The 24260-nt window shown below is 33.7% G+C and overlaps 1 long non-coding RNA gene across 2 annotated transcripts in view; it reads left to right on the top strand.

Moving 5' to 3' along the window:
• Positions 1–24260, top strand: part of LOC112678796 (uncharacterized) — a 246025-nt gene that overhangs the window by 179834 nt on the left and 41931 nt on the right. For both annotated transcript variants that reach the window (XR_007404977.1, XR_007404978.1), the window contains exons 10-13: positions 6897–6980; positions 7409–7527; positions 8921–9494; positions 15200–15262. This is a non-coding gene — a long non-coding RNA (uncharacterized LOC112678796). The remainder of the gene's footprint in view (positions 1–6896; positions 6981–7408; positions 7528–8920; positions 9495–15199; positions 15263–24260) is intronic.

Below are 24260 nucleotides of genomic sequence, written 5' to 3'. Positions count from 1 at the left end.
TGTAGATTTTCTAATATTTAACACTCTTCTTTTCATTTATCAAGTACTATTATAAATCAGAGATAATAACTCTATCTGCAGCATTGCAAATATTTTTTTATAATTTATTGTCTATCCGTGTATTCTGTTCATACTGGAATTTATTTTTTGTTTGTTTTTATCATACACACATTTATTTAATCAAATATTACTATCTTCAAACATTCCTCCTAAGAGTTGCAGTCCTGTCTTCTCACCATCATTTGTGACAGGTTGGAAGCCTAATTTCATCTCTTCAGAGGCCTGCACCTTCCACCATTCTGCTTTATCCACATAGAGCAATCTGTTATCTGCGTTCTAAAAATGTGATCAAATTTCTGTGTCTTTCTCTCATTCATATATGGTACAATATTGTTACAATTTTATTTTCTCCTCACTGGATGTAGTTGACAATGAAATGAGGGAAGATACAACAGGAACAAATTTCAGGTTAAATGTATAATTAGAACATATCTCAGCAAGAACTTTGGCACAGTTTCCAATTAAACAGTTTCCTCAATGTATATGGTATTTAGGTCTGATAAATGTCAGCAAGTGATAAAATGTACAGACCTATTGATGTTTACACATTAAATGAAGTCAGATTCTACATTCAGATCATAGACACAAATTGTCACTCTCAGCAATGCGTAACAGGACATTTACCAGTTGTAGAAGATGAAGGACATAATTTTGGTTGAGTGGGCCTGTCATGTACATTGCAATACATTTGGTTACTATCCTTATTGTGTAGATTGAGATGTACATATTCATGCAGAACAAATTGGGATGAGCCAAGTTAACTGCTGAGATCCAATGAAAGATCTGATAGATTGTATGCTGTTAAGGACATTTAAATTTTATGTATGTTGATTCTTTGGGGGCACTTTTTTCCTGCAGAATCTAAATCCAATTCATATTAATTCAATTTAAAAGAAAGACAATTTAATATCTTTATTTAATGTTCAGAAATAATTATTATAAGCTATCATTAGAAATGAGAACACATATTTTAAAATATATGTTAAACTTTCAATTTATCATTTTGAATAATCAAGGGTTATTTAAGTAATTGACTTCTTAATATCTTAAGACATTAGTGGAAGTCAAAGCAAAAAGAGGCTGTAAATTCTGTGTGCCATTTATAATCGAGTGCATCACATTGGAAATAATGCTTAATATTCATATTCTGGATCATATGTATCTTACATTTTTTATCTTATATCTCACCTCCTTCTCAATCAATAGAAACTCACTCTGTAAATAAATCTGGAACCATCAGTTGATAATTAGGTAAGGAAAAAATGGGTTAAAGAAAGAGATAAAAATACTATTTTTAAGCATTATAATTCAACTTAAAATATATACATGTACTTCAACATTTTAGTGAGTATAAATAATTATAGGAAAAAATATTTAAAAATCACCTACTTTACATAGTTTTCTTTAAAATAAAGCAAGAACTTAAGGGGATACTTAAAGCAGTATGAGTATATCTTATTTGTGTCAGGTCAAATGGAGCCTGAAATAGCTATAAGGCAGAAACAACATTTGCTTAAGAAGGTGTCTAAAGAAGAACAAAAACTTTTGATAAGCAACATGTAGCAAAAATTAGAAAGAATGATAGAGCTGTTACTGCTCAGCCTAAGAGAAGTTATAAGAAAAAAAAAATGTCATGAATGCTCTAGAGATAAAGGCTATTCAAGTGTGGTATAAGAAAAATCAGTATTTAAATTGTAAACCAATAATATAAAAAGGTTACTGCATAATTATACTTATCAGAAAGTATATATTGTTACATCTACAAATAGATCTATCTACCTGCCTATTAAGTTTCTTCAAAATATAGGATTTTCCCCCCATTATGTATAATTTGCCTTTGTTGATGTAAATTATTTTATATAATTTATATAGTGTTGAATTATAAAATTTTTCAGATAATCTCCTCTATTGCTTGATGGTGTGGCTTGGAGGATATGCAATCAAATAAATTGCTATCCTTATCACCAAGTTCAAACTCCAAGTTCTGTTTTATGATATGATGAATAAAAATCCTGAAAATTAAATTTATAACACTGAGATGCCAATAAATTATAAATATATACATTATTATCTGAGAGTAATGGCATACTGTATAACTCATTTAAGTATGTCTCTAAATTTAGTAAATCAGTTTACAGATACTAAGAGAGTTTTTTAGAATCCATTAATTTCTAACTTTCCCATTTAATGTCTTTGAAAATAGGGCCCATCTTTCATTACAATAAATGCTCAAGTTTTCAAGTTTGATAATGCTGAATCTTACTATCTAATGAAAAAAAAATTTTTTAGGCCATTAGTATTTAATACATTCTCATTACTAGTTATGGCATACAAAGATTGGCCTGTAATTTTTTAATATGCAATTTATACTACTTTCTGGTAGTGTGAAAAAATTTAAAAGATGAAAACTACTTTTCATGATTATCATGATGACCTACCTTTAAAATATAATCATATCTGTCTCTATTAACACAGTCACCTTTCTAGTCTAACCAGCATTTTCAATTCCCTTTTCTTACAGAATAGGCTCCAAACTGATCTTTCTGCTTTTACTCCTTATAGCACATTAATCCACCCATTATGATACATGTAGGTTGATCCTTTAGATATATAAAAAAAGAATCACTTCATGAAGTTATCCCCCTTCCATCTAAAATGACGAAGAAGCAAGAGGTGGATTTACGTTTTCTGCTTGAAAAAATCCTACCCTCTTGCCCCTAAAAAAACCTCATACAAAATATATGAAAAACAATAATTTTCAAGACACTAAAATAGATTGTTAGGCTACTAATCCGAGGGAGAAATATAATACAGATTGAGCCACAAGTTTCAGAACACTTGACAAAGATTCTGTCTTCAACGGATTTAATTGTTTGCTAAGTTAGTTAACTGAAGTCAAAACCAAAACATTACCTTGCTAAATTATTTTAAGACATTAGACATTTCTTATAAATACAGAAGAATTAATCAAAAAAATTCATTTACTTGAATATAAAATATATTTATCATATACAACCTACTCATTCAGCCCCATACCTGGGTCCCTCACAAGATTTAGAGTAACTGCATCCACCAAGACTTTGCAAAATACTGATGAGAGAGCACCCTATCTCTGAACAGAAATGTAGGCAAGAAAGATGCTGTTATTTAAAAGAGTGATTGTAGTGAGAACTATTATCTTCCTAATGAAAGAGATGTTAGGCCATTTCTATGAACAACAGCTTATCATATGGCCTAATAAGTTTTAATAAGGAGGGATGCTCTGCATAGTCCAATTCCTCATAAGATTATATAAGACCGACATTGGAAAACTTAATAATAAAGTCCTCACAAATCTATAGGTAAAAAAGGAAGGAATGAAGGGAACAGTCTATGGCAAATGAAGTCAAATGATAATTCATAACCCTCCCCCAAATCCCAAGGTTGAGTCAGTTCACAGACTCAGAGCCCCTTGAAAAAAAGAGAGGCATAAACTTTTGAGGAGGGACTAGGCAGACATCATAAGAACCACAGTCTTCCTTCTACCTTCTTTTTTTTTTTTTAAGTGTTTCTTTTTTTTAAGATTTTACTTATTTATTCATGACAGACACACAGAGAGGGAGAGAGAGAGGCAGAGACAAAGGCAGAGGGAGAAGCAGGCTCCATGCAGGGAGCCGGATTGGGACTCGATCCTGGGTCTCCAGGATCCAGCCCTGGGCTGAAGGTGGCGCTAAACCACTGAGCCACAGGGGCTGCCCTTCCTTCTACCTTCTACCCTTCCCCAAAGAATACGATGGCATTCACTGGAGTAAGTGTCTAGAAAAACTGGCTTTTAACTTTTTTTGAAAGAGGCTTTTATATAATTTTGACTAACCAAGAGGGTGGACTATGTTAGATACTATAAACTGTTCAGTATATTTTGAGCCTTCTAGTATACATATATATGCATTTGAGAGGTGTGTGTGTGTGTGTGTGTGTGTGTTCGTGTATATCTATCCATCTATCTATCTATCATTACAGTTTAGTTATAGAATTATAAATATATATTACAACTTGCTCTTAGGGAAGAGACAGGGTGAAACTCACATTTTATCCTCCTGCAAATGGTATACTTACCAGCCATAGGTAGCTGGTAACTATAGTAGCAATTTCCTGATGGAGCAAAGTGGTTTCTTTAACTTCCAATGTTGACATTGTCCAGAAACAGCAGCTCCCATGGGTGGTTCATTCCACATATGACTCTGGGAGTCATCTTGAATGTTCATCTTAGCATTGTTTCCTCAGACTCCCTATGAATCTGTTAGCTAGAGCTTCCCAAGTGATGAACCATGGCATGTTAGTGTGTTACACTTGTGTAATGGATGCCTTAATATTGACTGCTGTCATTCACCGGGTGACTCGTGTGGTCCTGAGGAAAGCTGGTCAGATTCTCTAAGACAGGCTTGCTTGTACACGAGAAGTCTTGAGTACTCCATATGATGTAAAAACTTGTGATCCCTCTGAGGACCTGATGTAAGACAATTAAATCCTTTTCTGCTGAAACTAGTTAGAATGGATTTTTTTTTTCATGTGATCAGGACTTAACACAGCAGCCTTTCTTGGAACATCCCCTTTTTAACTTAGATTTTCCAGAAACTAAATCAAAGGACTTTGTGTTATTGCTTTATTAGGAAGTACAGGCCTCAGGAGCAGGACCAAGAAAGCAAAGGAGATGAGGGAGAGGTTATGAAGTTTTGTTATTAAGCTAGTCTGCATTAAGTGTGACTGATTTCTTAATCCCATGGGACAACCTAAAAGAAGGAATTTAAACAAGCGTTTTCATACAATCCATGACATAGGAAAAAGTGGGGAGAAATTTAATCATGAGCTTCATATTTCCAATGGTGAAAGCTTTGACCCAAAAGGTGTTAAACTCCCTGCCCTTACAAATTGTACATTTATGAACCATAAGTAGAGTCCAGTGGCAGCAAAAGGGAAGTCACAGATTGGAAGCAAAACACATGGCAGGTGTCTGAGATGAGGCACAATTAGATAATACCTGCATGAGGTCAGTCAAAACCACTCAGATCTGATCCACACAAGAGCTGGTGGAGCAACAAACAGACGAAGCTAAGAGAAGTTGAAGTGGTACATAAGAGACACTCTTAAAAAAAAAAAAAAATAAGAGACACTCTTGTCATGGTGATTTTACATAGTTCATTTTATGTGAAATACACTTCCCTTCAATTTTGCCAATCTCTACTCATGCTTTGGAATTCATCTTAAATGTTGGGTTTTTTTTACAGAAGCCTTCATGACTCTTCTCTCTTCTTCTATGAGAAGGTCTCACTGCTATAATTGTTTATCAGACCATTGTGTCCTCTCCTCTGTTGAGAATTTGTATTAATATGTGCATTTGTAAAAGTATTTAAAATTAATTCCCTTTCTAGTTTGATTATTCTTGAAGATAGATCATTTTCCTTTAATAATAATATATCCTGTATGTTAAAGACTGTGTATAGAATTTAATAGGTATATTTAATGAATATTTATTAAGTTAGTAAGTGAATTATTTTTACAATGACCTCATTTTTACCTCAATATCCATAAAGAGGAGAAAAGATAGGTGTAAAGCATATTTGTATAAAATAAATTGGTATATTCACTCCATGTACAGTTTCAGGACAATTTGCCATAGAATTAAGGCATGGCTGAACAGATTTATCGTTTACAGGTGAATTCTGACAATACATAGCACTTTTTGTTATATCATGAAAAAAGCTTTTCACACAAGCATCCAAATGCTATCAGTATGAACATTACAGTAGCAAAAATAATTTTGTTTTGTAATCTTTTGTAAAAGGTCATTGCTGATAACTCTTTCAAGTTCAAAGAATAGAAGTAACATAATGCATATTATCTATACATAACAAAAGAATAAAAATGTTAATTTATTTTCATTTCAGTAGTAACTATTATTAGAATTAATTACTTAACTACAACTGAAACAATGGTAAAATAATCCTTGTAATCATTAAATTATATTAATGTTAGAAATATTATATACAAATAATACGGGGGAAAGTATTATAGGGCATTTATGAGGTGTATACATACAGATATCAAAATCCTGAGTTGGAATCTTAGTTCTAAAGCTTGTTAGTTATTTCACTTTGATTAGGCTTATTTGAGCTTTTCCAATCATCATTTTCTATATATATGGAAAATTGGCCCTGCTCTATTTTGAGGAGTCTAAGGTGTCATACTGTTTAAGACATACACTATTTTATGTACCATTAACAAAGAAAAAAGTCTCAACAGTTACCTTGCCATTCTATCAAAAGTGGTTAAAATAAACAAATGAAGAGAAAAATAATTAATTGATGAAGCAGAATGGATTTTTGTGAAAATTAAATGAGATAATGCACAGTGATTAACACAAGCCTGAGTTATCATAGCTCAATTATATTGGTAACACAAAAATTTGGAGATCTATATACTACCTTTAATAAAAACCCATTTAAGTGTGTTTTTTTTTGTTGTTGTTGTTCTATATCATGTATTTTCAAAGGTTATCTTTACGACAGGGTGTAGCAAACATTGGTATAATCATTTTTGGTTTTGATCATTTAATTTCTTTTGTACTTCTCAATTCATTTCATTTGGTTTCAAAATTCAACTCTAGTGCTTTTGACTTAACAATGGAGGGAAGTAACAGATGACTAAAGTGAAAACATTTTCTAAATAGGTTTGCAATCCAAAAGTGTCTGGCTTAGTTTGATGTATAAGTTTATTCATTATGTTGAAACGTGCTTGCATGTTTAAATAGATCATCCATGCTTATATTCTTGATTCTTGCTTGTCATTTATACTTCTAGGCCGTCTATCATATTTGTCAAACACTATCAAGATTCAATTGTGGGACACAATCTTACTTTGATGATCACATGCATATTTTCTAGGTAAATGCATTTTTGAAAATCAGTCAGCATCTAAATAAAAGAACAACTCACTATATATAATTTTGTGAAGTGTTTATTATTGTAGTTGTCTAGTTTTATAAATCAAATAGGTTTTAACTCATAGTAACTGCATAGACTGAAAGGACTACCTACATTACAATAAATTACTTTTGTTTCACAAATCTTTTTTGGTAATATATGAAATGTCTAAATATAACACTTTCTGAATTGGCAATAAAACAAGATAGATCTCTGGTTCCTTTAGGTGGCCAACAAGAATAACCTTAGTTGCCAAAAATAATATCTGGTTTTACTTCTACTGGTCCTACATTTTATATTTGCTTAGACACTGTCATGCCACTGGTCAACTCCTAATCATCTCCTTCTATTTTTACCTTTTATTTCTGTCTCTTCTCCTCTAACTGCAGAAAGTGAAAAAAAAATTGTATATTGAAAACAAAATTCTGCAGAATAATACATACATGCAATCGTATGATTTCTGTACTAACAACAACAAAAATATCTTTGCAGCTACCATGATAAAAATGTAAGCTTCTACCGTAATTATTTAACATTTTGATTACTTCATATTTGTATCATTAAGGAAATAATGACAGTTTGCTATAAAAAATATGAGTAACAGCTTCAGTATGATAAAGCTTTGTGAGAAGACTAAATTTCCTAATTAAGATAATATTTGCTGGGATCCCTGGGTGGCGCAGCAGTTTGGCGCCTGCCCTTGGCCCAGGGCGTGATCCTGGAGACCCGGGATCGAATCCCACATTGGGATCCCGGTGCATGGAGCCTGCTTCTCCCTCTGCCTGTGTCTCTGCCTCTCTCTCTCTCTGTGACTATCATAAATAAATAAAAATTTAAAAAATTTTAAAAAAGGATAATATTTGCTAGTATCATCAAACTCATACTCTAGCTATAACCATGGCAAAATATGTTAACACACATAAATTTAACATACACACACACAACATATACACTTACTAAAGCATTCACATAGATAAGTAAAGGTCAGGATCTTTATGGTTTTAGAATGTCTGCATACTCTGCAGAGATTATTATCTTTAAATATATTCTCGAAATATCTCTTTTGAAATGCATAGGTGAACTAATTGTGATTGACAGAAACCAAATCTCTCCAAAAGTTTCCATTATCTCTTTCTTCCTTGACAATAGAATGCCACTTTTTTTTTTTTCAGCTGGGCTCATAAACCTTTTATATGAAGACAATACAATATGTCCCAGTCTTATTTGTAGCTGAGTATAGACAATAACTGTGGGATTTGATTTGAGCAGGTACGTTGAAGAGACATCAAATAAGTGTTTTTATAATGAGAAGAATGGTGGAGTTTCCCCCTCCTTTTCTCTTTCCTACTGTGTAGAATACAGAGCTGGAGTAGGAGCATCCCTCCTGGACTGCATGCTGACTGAGAGGCTCAGCGAGAGATAATGTCCTAGGTCCCTGATGCTTGCACCCCATATCAGCTATGGACCAACTCCTATCTAGAGATAGAAATAAATTGCTTTTTTTCTAAGTCAATTTATTTTTTTAAGATTTTATTTATTTATTCATGAGAGACAGAGAGAGAGAGAGAGAGGCAGAGACACAGCCAGAGGGAGAAGCAGGCTCCAAGCAGGGAGCGCGATGTGGGACTTGATCCTGGGTCTCCAGGATCACACCCTGGGCCATAGGTAGGTGCTAAACCACTGAGCCACCCAGGGATCCCCTCTAAGTCAATTTATTTTAGGTTTTCTGTCACTCACATTGTCTAATATTGACAGGGAGAGTGACAACTCTTTTGTTGTTACAGACAAAATTATTTTTTAATTAGACAATTAGAATTCTTTGAATTACATTGCCTTTTGTAAAATTTTCTAATCCCACATTTTCATTCATTAAAACCTCATATCTATTTGGTTTTTCCTAGGTTTAGAAAGCTTCAAAGAGTGTAACTCCTACTCTGGAAACAAACAAAGCCAGATGGAACAAAAACCATAACTTTTCTTGGAACTATAAAAGAACTGAATTTGTAGGACAGCCAAATAGCCTGAAATATAAGGAGAGATAGATATCTCCAAATAGAGATATGATATGAACACTGGCTTACCAGTGGCAGAGCATAAGAGGAAGAGACTCTGAAGAATATAAAAATAACCAAAAAAATAATTTAAATTAATGGCTAATGTATGGGTAAGCACGACAGCCACAGAAATCCTACTGTAGAACAGTAAGAGATATCTGGAACATCTCCAAATATTTGGAAATTAAACAATATAGTCATAAAAATCAAAGGCCAAAGAAAGTCACACAGTAAATGGGAAAATATTTTTGAATTGAAATAAAATTAAATGCAACATATCAAAATTTGTGGGATACAGCTAAAGCAACACTCAGAGCAAAGTTAGAGGTCTTAATCAATGACCTAATTTTCTACCCTTAGAAGGCAAGGAAAAGAAGAGCAAAGTATGCCCAAAGCAAGTGGAAGAAAGGAAATAATGAAGGTAAGAGCAGAACTCAATGAATTGAGGCAGAAAAACAATGGAGAAAATTAATAAAGTCAATAGCTGATAATTTTTTAAAAAACAGCTTTATTGAGGGATAATTAATACATAATAAACTGTTCGCAATTAACAGATATAATTATAAGCTTTGACATATGTATATATCTGTGAAACCTTTACCACAATCAAAATAATGAGCATACCTATCACTCCTAGCATGTTTTGTGCCCCATCTTGCTCTCAATCCCCTACATCTATAGGAAATCATTGATCCTCTTTCTGTCACTATAGACTTGTTTGCATTGTCCAGAATTTCATGTGAATAGACTAATACAGTATATGCTCCCTTTATTGTTTGTCTGGGTTTGGTCTGACTTCTTCCACTCCACATATTATTAGGAGGTTCATTCATATTGTTGTGTTTTAGTTCCTTTGTTCCTATTACTGACAAACTGCTATCAACATCCATGTAAGTTTTGTTTGTATATATACATTTCTTTATCTTGGGCAGATACTAGGAGATAAATTACTGCATCATATCCTAGAAGTATGTTTGACTTTTTAAGTAACTTCCAAGATTTAAATAATTTTTAAGCAATTTTGATTTTTTCAGTAATTTCCAAGTGGTTTATCATCTTTCATTCCCAAAGTATGAGAGTTTCAGTGACTCCACATTTTCACAAACATTTAGTATGATCAATCTTATTAATTGTAAGCATTCTAATGGAGATATAATAGTATCAGATCTGATTTACCTTATACTTTCGTAATGACTAATAGCATGATGTGGGAAGGGTGCCCTTCTCTCCTGTTTTCATGTGCTTATTTGCCATCAGTATATTTTTTTGGTGAGATGTCTGTTCAAATCTTTGCCCTTTTCAAATTAGGTTTTTCTCTTATTATTGTTGAGTTTTGAGATTTCTTTACTTTGGGTAAAGGCCTTTATCAAGGATGTGATGTACAGACCATTTCCCTGAGTCTGTAGCTTATCCTTTAATTCTTTAGATGAGATCTTTTAAAGAATAATAGCTCTGAATTTTGATGAAGCCCAACTGACTCATTTATTTTTAAAGTTTTTGCTTTTGGTGTCATATATTCATTTACATCATAGTTAATGAGGAAATCTCTAAAATTGTACCATCTTTTTTTTCCTCTGAGCTTTAATCTTACACAGATAAACATATCTGTAGGAAGAACTTCCTACACTTTTATAGCAAGTCCTATGATCAACCTCCTTAATCTCACTAGAGTCTCTTAGCCATTCTAATACTATGCTTTTCTTAACTGGTATCTTCTTTCCCCCTATCATATTCTAACCAAGCAAATCTCAAATATTACCAAACCAAACTCCAACCTTCCAATAAAATACCTTGCTTAAAGCAAACCTGGTATAATCCTTCCACCTAAAAACTGCCCTCCTCCACCCAGATTGCTTAAAGTCTGAACTTGAACCTTCTAGTATTAAATATGAACCCTCCAAAAACTGTAATTCTCTCTGGAAGAGGATATTGTGGATTGTCACATTTCACATGCATTCCATACTTCTAGAATAATTATATTTATTGAAAAGTCTGGACTGTTAAAAAATTCCTGAGTATCTGGATTGTAGGTTATAGTTAAAATTGTCCATGTATATACATCCATTTGATACTTGGAAGATTAGAAATGAAGTGGATGCCATTCCCTTGCTGCTGTTTATGCCGGCATTACAAGTCTTGGAGGAGTGATCAAGAAGCAGTTGTGAGAATGCCCGGACTCAACAACCTTGCAGCATCTAGCCATCAGCTTTATGACGAGGGCAGCTGTATTAATTGTTTCAGCCAGAAATCATTTTCATGTGGACTATTAAGCACTGTTTGGGTGATAATATGTGCTTGTGCAACAGAGGATAATGACAGTTTCTTGATCTCTGCATTGTAGTTAAAATACAATGGTTGTTTTTACATTCAAGCCCATTAAAAGTAGACTCAATTCACTTTCTTCATCTCTCCATTTTGCTTACACCTAATTTTGTATGATAAATTATAATTATGTGCCTCAGCAAGCCTTTATTTACTGCAGCTGTTTTATATCAGAAGTAGGGGCAGACACTGATTATCTTTCCTGATTGAATGTGTGGACAGTGAAGAACAATCCTGGTACTACTGGAAAATGAGCTACTGGTAGTCTATGGCACACAGTGGCAAAACTTTATTAAATTAATCAACTGGCCACCTGGAATAAAATGCCTTTAAAGACAAAATTTTGGCATACCTAGTAACCGCTTCAACAGATGATTAGGAGGAATAAGGGACACAAATACTTTTGTCTTCTGACTGCATAGGAGATTTTCAAGAAAAAATGGCAAGCTCAGGGTTTTATAATTTTGACTCAAGATGAGATCAAAGCAGCTTCTGTGACTGCCCCATAATAACTTCTCACTTCACCAGTCTTATAGGTCTAAAATCAGGTGTGAAGTCTTGACTTTACAAATTGCTGAATTTCCATATTCGTGGAAATCTTCCTGGGTCTCTCTCTTTCTTTCTTTCTTTCTTTCTTTCTTTCTTTCTTTCTTTCTTTCTTTCTTTCTTTCTTTCTTTCTCTTTCTTTCTTTCTTTTCTTTCTTTTCTTTCTTTCTTTCTTTTCTTTCTTTCTTTCTTCTTTCTTTCTTTCTTTCTTTCTTTGCCTCTCCTTTTTTTTTCTTTTTTTTCCTTTTTTTTCTTTTTTTTTTTTTTTGTAAAATTTAGTTATGGCTTGAAAAGGTAATCTTTAAGAATTTTGTTTGATGTGAGGGCCCTAAACCCCTAGCACCACTGAGCATTCTTTGCCAGAAAATACAGTCCCTATACTTCTTTCTTATGTGACCAGATATGTCTTAGAAATCCTGAACTAGCTTAAAGTAGCTTTCTTTAAAAAGACTACAAATTCTCACATTGCACCCCAACTCCCATTCATGTATCCAAACATAGAGTTAAAAGCAAAAGCATTACCCAGGGAGATAAGTACAATGTCTGATACAATGGGGAGTAAAGATACAGGCTTCCACATATGGAATAAATAGGTCATAAATATGCAAGACACAGCATACGGAATATAGTAAGTGGTATTGTAATAGTATTGTATGCTGACAGATGATAGGTATACTTGTAGTGAGCATAGTATAATGTATAGAGTTGTCAAATCATTAGATTGTACATCTGAAACTAATGTAACACTGTATGTTGACTATACTAAATCAATCAATTAATCAATCAATTAATCAAGAAAGTTGCAAGATTTTATTCATTTGTATTGACATAAACTGGTAATGAACTCTAAGGATGGAAGAGGAAGGACGAAACATAACTCCAAATTTATATAAAATACTGATCCCAAACTAAGGACTTAACATCTGACCATAAGTAAATGAAGGAGACCTTATGCTTTAGTTCAATTGGTTGACTAAAATGAGATTAAACTTTGGCCGAGACTGAATGAAGCTAAAATGTCACAAGTAAGTAATATAACATAGAGAAAAGAATCTTAAATCTTAGGGAGATAATGTTTGTGCATACTTTTCACATTGAATCTGTTACTCTCCTACTACCACATTTCCCAAAAAGGCTGAGAGGGCAGTTTCTCAAGAAAAGCACAGATGAACTCCAATAAAAAATAAATAAATAAATAAATAAATAAATAAATAAATAAATAAATAAATAAATAAATAGAAAAGCACAGAGGAATAAATACATAGATAAAATGAGGATAAATATCTTTCTAAAGAATCGTACTGGTTCTTCTTAAAGATGAGTTATGAAAGTGAGAGGTGCTGGCATTAAAATGAGTTCCCCAAGTTAAAGCTGATGAAGGACTTTGAAGATAGTAGATCTCTAATACCAGACTCAATCCCTAAGTCATTGGCAGAGTTACCTGAAAGCAAGACCAAAACCAAAATTGTATCCATGTGTAATTTGATGATGTCTAATTGATCGTGATATTCCAGCACTGAAAAATATTGACCCTTCTTGATTTATATATCTGTAAAATCTCTGTCTGGTGAGCAATAAATAAGCTGACCCAAGTTTAACATTATGTAGAGTTACGGCCCTACACTCAATTACACTGAATCCCAGATAAGATCTGGATCATAGATCAATATATCACTAATGAAGAGAAAATGAGACTTTTGAAGAAGGGCCCTGTGACACTGCTGTGAGTATCTGTTAGCTCTTTCCAAAATAGTGTACAAGTATTCACTAAGATAGCAGTATACTGGAGAAAGAGGACAAAATTTAGAGAGTTTTCTATATGCATTCTCTAAACAAATTCTAACCAGTGAGGAACCAAACATCATTGGGATCTATACCACTGGGAAAAAAGTCACCATGTGGTTTGATTTCAACTTTGTCTTACTACAGAACAAGAGTCCATTCAGTAGTTATGTCTCCGTCTCTGAGTGAAAAATTAGAATACTTGCACATTAATTCTGGGCTCATGGAGTGAGGCTATTATGATGCAAAGGGTAATGTAGGAATCTCTTAGACTATATCTCACTGTTAAAATGCAAGCGCAAAATAGAAAATCACAGAGACTACTGCCAAAGATTTGAAAGATTCAGAGTGAAATTTCTAGTAGATCTCTAAATAACTCCTTTATTGGATTTGTGCCAAAGAGAGATAATACTTGGGAAATAGCAATGGAATATGTTGAAATTATTCAAATGATGACTCTTACCACAGATGATGTTCCAAATGTGGTTTTTAAACTGGAGTAATTTGACATTGCCAGTGGTACCCAATATGATTTATCTACCTAGATTGGTTACTTACTAATCCACTATATCAAGAAGACACCAGAAATGTTTTGTTTCAACCAAGTAACAACTGAAGTACACCTTAACTGTGTTACTTTAGGATTATATCACCTAGTTTATCTCATGCCCATTTATTCTTTGAGTAAGAAGAATTGGATGTGCTACATGCCATGACAAGATACAAGCACATTAGAGAGTAAAAGGTATAAATAGATATTTAGGAAGCTTGTACTTCAATGAATTTTCTAGGTATATTGTAATCTGGTGAAGGTTCAAATAACCCCACCAAGGAAAAACAAAAGTTTTAGTTCCTTGATCGTCTTACCACTTAAAGATAAAATGATTTCTAAGATTCTGGATACTGGAGACAATACATTACATTTTGTTCTGACTCATTCACTGAGTGACTCATAAGGTACCAAAGCAAGAGAAGGCCAGTCCATCTAGGCTACAGAACAATAATGTTTGAAGTAGCTTCTATTTAGAAAAAGAAAAAACTGAAAGTCATTAATAACAATAAGCATTTGTAAAGCTAATTAATATATATGTGTATATATTTATAATTAATTATTTTGAGATATATACAAAGCTTAGTCATTTTACATTTACTATTTCCTGTTGATACAAGATGTACTTTGAATATTGGTTTTATAATTTGTTATATTATAGGATATCAAATAGGAATTTGACCTAGCTAGCAGATAAATAAATATCATATAGAGTTTACATGGTAACTGTAGACCTTTGAGTCTTTCCTATTGTGGGGAAGGTGAGTAAATCTTTCTTTATAAAATAGATGGTTTTATAATGCTGCAGATATGTTGTTACTACTGGTATATTTTAGAAGTAAAAGTATACATGGAAGTGTATGAATGGATATTGAGTATTCAAAGAGATGGTCTGTGGACAGTATTGCCTTTTTTTTTTTTTTCAGTTTTTTTCTCTGGAGTGCCTTCCTATACTGAAAAGACATTGTCCGTAAATCAGATTCCACAAAGTAAGTAAATTCTGGTGATATTTTGGTAGATAAAGTCCGTCTTCCTGCTACATTTCAGATTGCAATATGGGTTACAGGGAGGTTTCTGTGGGGAAACATCAGTGATTGGCTTCGGCATTCCCTTATCTGGTAACTGCTTTGTGGGTATTGAAAGGCCATGGCCAGAGCAGTAGCTCCTTTACTTCTGAAGCACAGCTTCAATGACATAGTTTGCTCTAGACATCAGCACCTCCTGGGGCAGTAACATGACACTTACCTCTCTAGTCATTTCAATGAATTTGTGAACTCCTAGTTTCCTGTATCAGATCCTTTCTCTTTAAATGCCTAACATGGATAATATTTCTTTCACTAACCTCATCTCTTCATCTCCAAACTCAATTCTGTCTTCACCTACTCCCTGTGGTTTAACTACTGGATTTTTCCAAAGATACAATATTCTTTCAAGGCTCAAACTTTCGCACATATAATTTTAACTGCCACAATATCTCTCTTTATCATATGGAAAATATCTCGATCTTAAAGCAAATAAAGATTTCTTTTGTGAAGCTTTCCTAGAAAGTGCCATTTGTTCTTTGATGTGCTCATCATTGTTCATACACACCCATATAACATCTATCTATCTAGTACTGTCATTACTTGTTTAAATTGTATTCCCTATATTAAACTTTTTTGAGAAAAAAAAAGATTATACTTTATTAGCTTTGTTGTCTCTGAATATCTCTTAATAGCTCCTGCCCAGCACATAGTAATTATTCTACATTCAGCATTCTCTGTCAATGGGTACCTGAAAAGATATAGTTTCTAACTTTATTGATCAATTTAAACAATTTTATTTATATTTCTTCTTATTATTCTATCTTACTTAGGCAGTTTGGTGTATTACATAGAATGAGGAATTAAAGAATTGAAAGAGGTGCTTCAAATCACAATACATTTCTAATTCCAGTTTGTTCAAATGGCTGGGATACTCTAGGTACTAAGGAGTAGGAGGGGTGCTTGTTTTGAAAATAGAAAGTAATTAAAGCATGTTAGGTTTTGAAGTTATAGGTAGGAGACAATCATTCAGATGGGATAGGTTATCTTTTGCTAAATTCAGTGAGGCTTTTAAGTCCTATTCCACTGAACCCATAGATGACATTTATGGACAACCACAGGAAACGCTGACAGACATATTGTAAAATCTGGACAAGAGCTTCAACTCCATCATGTTTTCAGGTGTGTGAAACAGCACATCTGTAAAGAAAATAAGAGGAACAACATTACATTTAATGGAGACTGCCTGAGAGACCTTAAATGGACTGAGTGCATTTATACAGATAGTATTTGATTTGTTTCTTAGTCAGAAGCTGTTGAGTGCAGATGACCAAGGAGGTCATTTTTTTTTTTTTTTCTTCAAGGTGTCGGAAAGAAAGGTAGTTGGGTCTCTTCCTTTTAGTGAAGTTTTATAGATCAGGAAATGTGAATCCTAGAAGACTATCTGAGAACAGGAACTGAAGGGACATTTCAAGCAGCAAGCCAAAGTGATCCCAATACCTGAATCAAGTTTTGAAGGCCAAAATACAAAGTCAGTGGAGGGTTTGAGAATCAAGGAGTATTAGAACAAGGACCAGTTAGCCAGTTCACAAAAAAGGCATCATTGGGCATGGACAAAGTAGAGAGTCGGCCATTGATCTCTATTGCAGTTTCACAATGATTGATACATTTACAATAACTGATAAATGTGAACCAGAACTTTGTAGGGACATAACACGTGTAGTGAAAGGAAATGACTTATCTCCCTGGTATTAACATAGGAACAAGAAAGTAACCCCCATAAAAGAAGATCTTGACCAGAATCAATACTGAAATAATTCTCCAAAAACTTGCTGTCTAAAGATACATTAAGTGTATAGGATAGTGATAAAAAATATGGCCCATTAAAGTCAGCTCTACCTGCTTTTGAATTCTGCACTTGCTCTTTAAACTTCGTCAAGATATCTCAACATTCCAGTCCTCTGTTTTGTCTTACACAGATTGTACTAATACAAACCCTGGTTGTTTAATGTTGTTAAAAAACAAAACTCTATTGAGTAAATTTTACAGGTATTATTGGCTTTAGTCAATGATTCACGAATCATCATCTCATCTAGTGGATAGAAAGGAGCTCAAAGGAGCTATACAAAATGAAGATTTTTGTAGGCAGAAAGGAACAGGATGAAGAAGTTACTAGTAAAAACTCAATTGGTTGTGGCCAGGTAACTTTCATTTAGGGGAGGGTAGGGGAAAGTCAGGTAGATAACCTCACTGGTGATGACCAGGTAATTCCTGACTGACTGGTTTAAGATTCAATTTCTGGGAGAGGATGAAAATGTAATTAAGTCTGTTTGGTGATGTGAGTGCTTAGCATAAGTGATTCTATTTTGGGTGTGTTATCTTATTTTTAACATTGTAAACCAGTTGTATATTAATGTATATTTACAATTCATTCCATGGGTGAGTTCAGATATTTGCAACTATTTGCTTTTGTAACTTTATAATTTTTTTAAGTTAATAGAAGTCTATCAGGTGAAATTAAGATGAGGTATTTTATCTGGGTGAAAGCCATCAATTGCCACAAATTCCTGTACCCATGCATGAAAAACCAAGCTAATACTATCTTTTTCTACAAGATAATTCCAAAAACTATTCTTGTATTGAGCTGCCCTTTATTACTTGAGGCATTGACCCTCAAATTACCGTACTCTTAATCTACTTAAAACTAAATATTTCTGTCGTAATACAATGTTACATTAGTTACCTTTCATTACATTGTCAGAGAAAATTTAATCCTCATTAAGTCCAGTTGCCATTTCACTTGATGTTTCTTTGAATCATATTTACTCAAGGAAGAAGGCTGTTTCTCCAAGGCCAAGTATTTTCATATTAATTGAGCTTAAGCTGCAACATTAGAAATTCTGAGAGAACAAGAGTCATATAGAAGAAGGTCACTAGTAAATTTAATGTTTGCTCAGACTCAAGATTAGCCAGATTTTTTACTTTAACAAAATGTTACCAGTCAAGAACTACACTGTTGAACTATTACCCAATACCCAATAAAGTAAGTGGATAATCAACCAAATTCATGAAGGGTAATGGCATATTGATTAAGCAGTTCTACAATCTTTCTTTAGATTACACTACCACAGACATCCTGAAAAATCAATGACAAACTGAGAGTCAAATAAAGGAAATCTTTATAGTGCTCCCATTGATTCTAGAAGGGGGTTGAAAGCTTAAAGACCATCAGAGTCCTCAGTAGGATGTTTTGATCCTATCGGAGGAGTGGATCAAAATGCAATTAAAAGAAAAACACATCTTTGAAAAACTGTGTCTTATAGTTAAGGAAATTTAAATATATGTATAAATATCTAATAAATGTATTTCAACATGCATTCAAGTATTTTTTCAAGTCAGTGTGATATTGCAGTATGCACAAAATGCATTCCTTTGGCAAACTTTGGCTACCATACATGTATATTTATATATAATGCATTAAAAATATATGCATATAGGTGTATGTATGTGTATACATACACACAAAGAAATGTATATAATATATAAAAAGTCATAATCTATAGTCTCTTCACTCTATCCTATTTACTTAAAAAGAGCTCGCCTTTCAGAGGTCAGATTACAAATATATCACATAGCATTGAATCTAGCTCTAAATACAGCATCATTAATGTTAGTGCTGCAGACAAATATTAATGTTAAATATTACTTTTACAAAATATTTATGCAAACATTAAGGAATATATGTATATACAGAAACATATACAAAATCTAAGTTTTAAAGGAAATATAAACATGATTTGACAATTTTTTGGAATACTCCATTTCACTTGAACTAATGTGGGAAAATATGTAGAATGAATTTTCTCCATTTAAATTTGTAAGAAAATAACAATTTTTTCTCAAAAATAATTTTATTTTTTCTCAAGTTTTGAGAAAAAAAATAAATAAGAATAGATAATAGCCAAAAGAAAGAAAATATCTAACACAACACTTTTCTGGGGTGAGGAGGACTATCATGTGCTATTGGAATGAGATCATTAGAGCAGGATTGAATTTCCAAAATAATACAAGAGGTGACCTCTGAAGATGGCACCACAATGATCACCCTTATTCAATGTTCCTGCCCCCTTTGGTGTACCTTCCTTCCTAAAGATCTTTCTTGCCAGGCCTATGCCAAAATACTACGACTGAACACAAAAGCCACCTACAACAAAAATATGGGGAACTTCTACCATTCTCTATAAAATCATGGGACAACCCTCTGTAAACCTAACAGCCTTTTTCTGCTCCTGGAAACAAGGAGAATTGAGTTTCTCATGAAAATGTGTGATTACGGCACTTGAGTGGCTCAGTTGGTTGGGCGTCTGACTCTTGATTTTGGCTCGGGTCATGATCTGGATCCTGGGATCCAGCCCTATGGCAGGCTCAGTAGGGAATCTGCTTCTCTCCCTCTCTCTCTCCTTCTGCCTCTACCCCTCCCCCCACTTGCATGAGCTACTTCTCTCAAATGAAGAAATGTCTTTAAAAAAAAGAAAATGTGTGATTCAGAGGTGAGCCTTCTTCATTTCTTAATATCATCATCATTATTACACTTTTAAAGACAATTCATCACATTAGTAACTGCCTACATGGTCAGTCTCAATTCAAATATAGCTCATAATTTTGGAGATTCAAATACAGTAAGAGTCGCATCATGTCTCTCAAAATCGGTAGTAAAGAGAAAATTCACTGACAAGGAGAATTTTTTTTCAAAACTATTCCAATAAAAATCAGATTATTGCAATAGAGAAGAGATCTTGAATATAAGTTCTCAGAAAAAAAAAATGGCAAAAGAGATTTTAAGGGCTGGGGTGTGTTAGAAAAGTATTGAAAGATGTTAGGAGGAGACTTTGACCAGTGTTTTGAGGCCACTTGTGTTTGCTAATTGGGGCTTATTAAAGTTAGGCTCCTACCCTCCCAAAGAGACTGGGAGATAGATGCCCTATCTCTCTTGATGAATGCATTTCAAAGGGATGGCTCCTAGATCCTTGAGAAAGACATTCCTGAGGGTTAAAACTAGCAAGAAGCTAGGAAAAGATTTACATCTCAAAGGAGCTGCGAATTTACAATTAAAAGTGTTGTAAAGTAAATGCTCTAACAAAAGGAATTGTCTGGAGCAGACAGTGGAAAAGAAACCTATCTAAAGTTTAGTCAAGAAAGGGCAAGTTAAGGCCTTTGTGGTCACTGGTGTGTTCATGAGATAACAATCTCATTAAGTACACTTGGCTGAGAGTCTACATCAAAATTATAAAGGATTTCCAGTATCTATTGAAAGGAGCTTTGGCAGAGGTAATAGTTCTAGCCTAGCATAGGTAGTACTCTGAAAAGGCTAAAATAAATTGTGTATCGGAGAACAAACTGCAAATCTCCCACATAAAACGAAGTTTTAATATATTTTTTTTTAATTTTATTTATTTATTCATGAGAGACACAAAGAGAGAGGCAGAGACATAGGCAAAGGGAGAAGCAGGATCCATGCAGGGAGCCCGATGTGGGACTTGATCCAGGGATTCCAGATAATGCCCTGAGCTGAAGGCAGACGCTCAACTGCTGAGCCACCCAGGTGTCCCTTTTATTTTTTTTTACTGGTTTGATTTCTCATCCCTACCTCCCCCCCATGCTACCCCTATACAGACACACACACACACACACACACACACACAGTTTCTGCATACCCGTTTCTTCATTAGACTCTTCACTATAAACTCTGCTTAGGAGTGTGCACTCTAGATGTCAGAGTATACATATAGCAAAAAGCATAATATATACACTAAATATTTAAAACATATATTAGTACCAATGTTGTAGTTTCCTAGTAATGTTCTTTAAATATATATATATATAATATATATGTTTAAATATTTACTTGTTTATTTGGGGGAGGGGCACGGAAACACAGGGCTCCATCTCACAACCCTGAGATAAGGGCTTGGGCTGAAAACAAGAGTCAGATGCTTAACTGACTATGCCACCCAGGCACCCCAGTAATGTTCTCTCTAACCACTAAAGGACATTGGTGAGAACTCCAAGCAACTTTGGACCACAGCATTATAGGGAGAAAATAAAAATATATGAATAATAGTTTATAATTTTTCTAAAGTATAGGAAAAAAAACAAAACAAAAAAAAAACCAAAAACAAATAAAAAGAAAATAAAAATAGGCTACTCAAAGCCATATTGGAAAAAAAAAACAGAAGAAAGTGGGAAAATAATCATAATCAAGTAAATTAAGGAATTTGCAGGGGATTTTTCCCCCTGAAATTTGCTGGTAATTGAAGGTAATTTTTGTTTTTAATTTTCTTTTACTTAATTAGAAAATTATTGTAATTTGCCAATTCATTTGCAAATTCATTTTTCTTGAGTAAACACAAATTAACTCCACTTTAAGTTGTAAATGGAGTCAGTGAAACAAAAATTACAAAAACTTTGTCATCAACACTGTTTATCAAGTAAGTGTAACAGCTGTCAAAAATGATGTACTTCAACTGTCACCCAAGAATCTGAAAAGAATTATGGCCATGTAGAGAGTCTGTGATGACTGACACGCCATGCTAAGAAGTTGTGAGTATAGCAGGTACCATCTGTGAGAAGCCGTGGCTCACAGACACTAAAGAACATAATCGGCAGCTTATGGAGTAAATGCCACATAAGCTGCTCGCTGAGTGAGCCCCACCTGGACACGGCAGTGAAAAAGGAGAATATTGTCATGTAAAACCCTGTATTGATATAGATCATTTCCTTGAGAAGCTCTTAAATCCTTAGCAGATTCTGAGCTCATCAATCCTAAATTCCAATGAAGTAAGCATCATAGAAGCACGTAATCCTCAAAATAATTATTTAGTGATCCAAGAAAGACAATTTTCCAGAGGCCCCCTCTGTTTTATGAATAGTTATGTGATCTTGATAAGGGGATTATTTTTGTTAGAAAAACTCAATCTCCACAGAATTTGGAAACAAAGAGTACAGAGATTTATCCCATTTTACTATATATATATTTCTGGCAGGTGCTTTAAATCCTTTTTGAACTCTGTGGTAAATAAGTAAAGACAAGATCAGGAATGTGGTTTTATTACATTTAGATGGAAGCCATGGAATTCATATATAAATGATAGAATGAGCCTACCAGACACTCATACTAAGAATAACAATTTTCCTAAATATCTCATTAGTTGATATGCAATGCTGCTTATGTGTCTGATTAGACTTTCTTATATTTTATTTTTCTTCACTGCTAATGTCACTACCATGGTCAAGGCCTACTAAGCATCTCATATCCAACAGTTATAGCCTCCAGCATCCCCAAATGCGAGAGCTAAGGTAGCAAGAGTTTTTACCCATTTGTTTACTAATATCAAGATATGAGAATAATGCCTGGATCACAATAGAGTATAAATATATACCTGTCAAAAGAAAGGATGGATGAATGGATGAATAATAAGTAGAATGACCTCCTTACCATTTGTCTTGCTATTTCACAACTTACTCTGTACCTAAACTAGTCTATTCACTGAATTCACATCACACATCGTTTTTCTTGAAGTAATTCTCTTTATCATTTTATTTCTCTTTATAAGAATGCCCCTCCTGGGGGGGGCAGCCTGGGTGGCTCAGCGGTTTAGTGCCGCCTTCTGCCCAGGGCGTGATCCTGGAGACCTGGTATCGAGTCCCACGTCGGGCTCCTTGCATGGAGCCTGCTTCTCCCTCTGCCTATGTCTCTGCCTCTCTCTCTCTCCCTCTCTCTCTGTGTCTCTCATGAATAAATAAATAAAATCTTTAAAAAAAGAATGCCCCCCCAAAATCATCTATATGGGAAAATTTAATCCAACCTACAAGATGAAAACAGGAAGTCCAAATAAACCACAATACCTTCTTACACTATAGCCTTCAAGTACACCTTTCTCCTGCCAGCTTTATTTCAACTTATAATTGTTTCTCCAAATAATTCCAAATAGTAATTTAGCATATTTAATTGCTAGGTATAGACTATACGCTTATTAAAATAAATTACATTAAAAACCAAGAAAAATCTATTTTTCATATAACACCAAAAACTCACATTAATAAATGACCTTTATTAGCATATAAAGATCATTAGCTTATGTGGACATACAGATGAGGCTTTTAAATAGAAAAGTGCAAAAAAAGAAAAAGGAGGGAGAAAAATGGATACAAAATATACTTTTAAGGTTATATTTTTATTTTCATTTAGTGAAAGTTGCCAAATTTAATTTTTCTTGGGTGTAAACAAATAAATACTGTGACACTGAATGGAAATTGGATGAATTGTTAAAAATATAGCCATTTTCGGGATGCCTGGGTGGCTCAGTGGTTGAGTGCCTTTGGCTCAGGTCATGATCCTGGGGTCCTGGGATTTGAGTCCTGTATCAGGCTCCCTGCATGGAGCCTGCTTCTCCCTCTTCCTATGTCTCTGACTCTCTTTGTGTGTCTCTCATGAATAAATAAATAAAAATATTTTTTAAATAATTAAATATAAACATTTCATCACAATTAGGTACATTCATTCCTAAGAGTCTCTATAAATCAAAGAAAAAAAGTTTCTTCAGTCACTATGATTTCCAAATTATGTCTTCCAAATATGTCTTCATATTAGACTTTTTTATTCAATAACAAGAAGCATATGAAATGGACAAAATACATATATTTTTAGTTTCCCTCCACTCAACTTTTTATCTTCTGTGAAAATCTCTAATACCCATGATTGCCTTTGTTTCTATGACTGTTGATTGCTCTTCTATGAATGGAAGGATGGATGGATGGATAGATAGGTGGGTGAACGGATAAATGTATATTGCTCACCGTAATTCTACTACAGATTCTGTTATTTCTAAATAATTTGTACAGTAGTTGGCTGTATTAATGATTATTTCCAAAAACAGCTCAATTTTTTGTTGCTTAATTTTATCAT

Source organism: Canis lupus, chromosome 22 (genome assembly GCF_003254725.2).
Source record: "Canis lupus dingo isolate Sandy chromosome 22, ASM325472v2, whole genome shotgun sequence".
Classification (NCBI taxonomy): Eukaryota; Metazoa; Chordata; class Mammalia; order Carnivora; family Canidae; genus Canis; species Canis lupus.
Note: the sequence above shows the minus strand (reverse complement) of the source record. Positions and strands in the feature narration are given on the sequence as shown.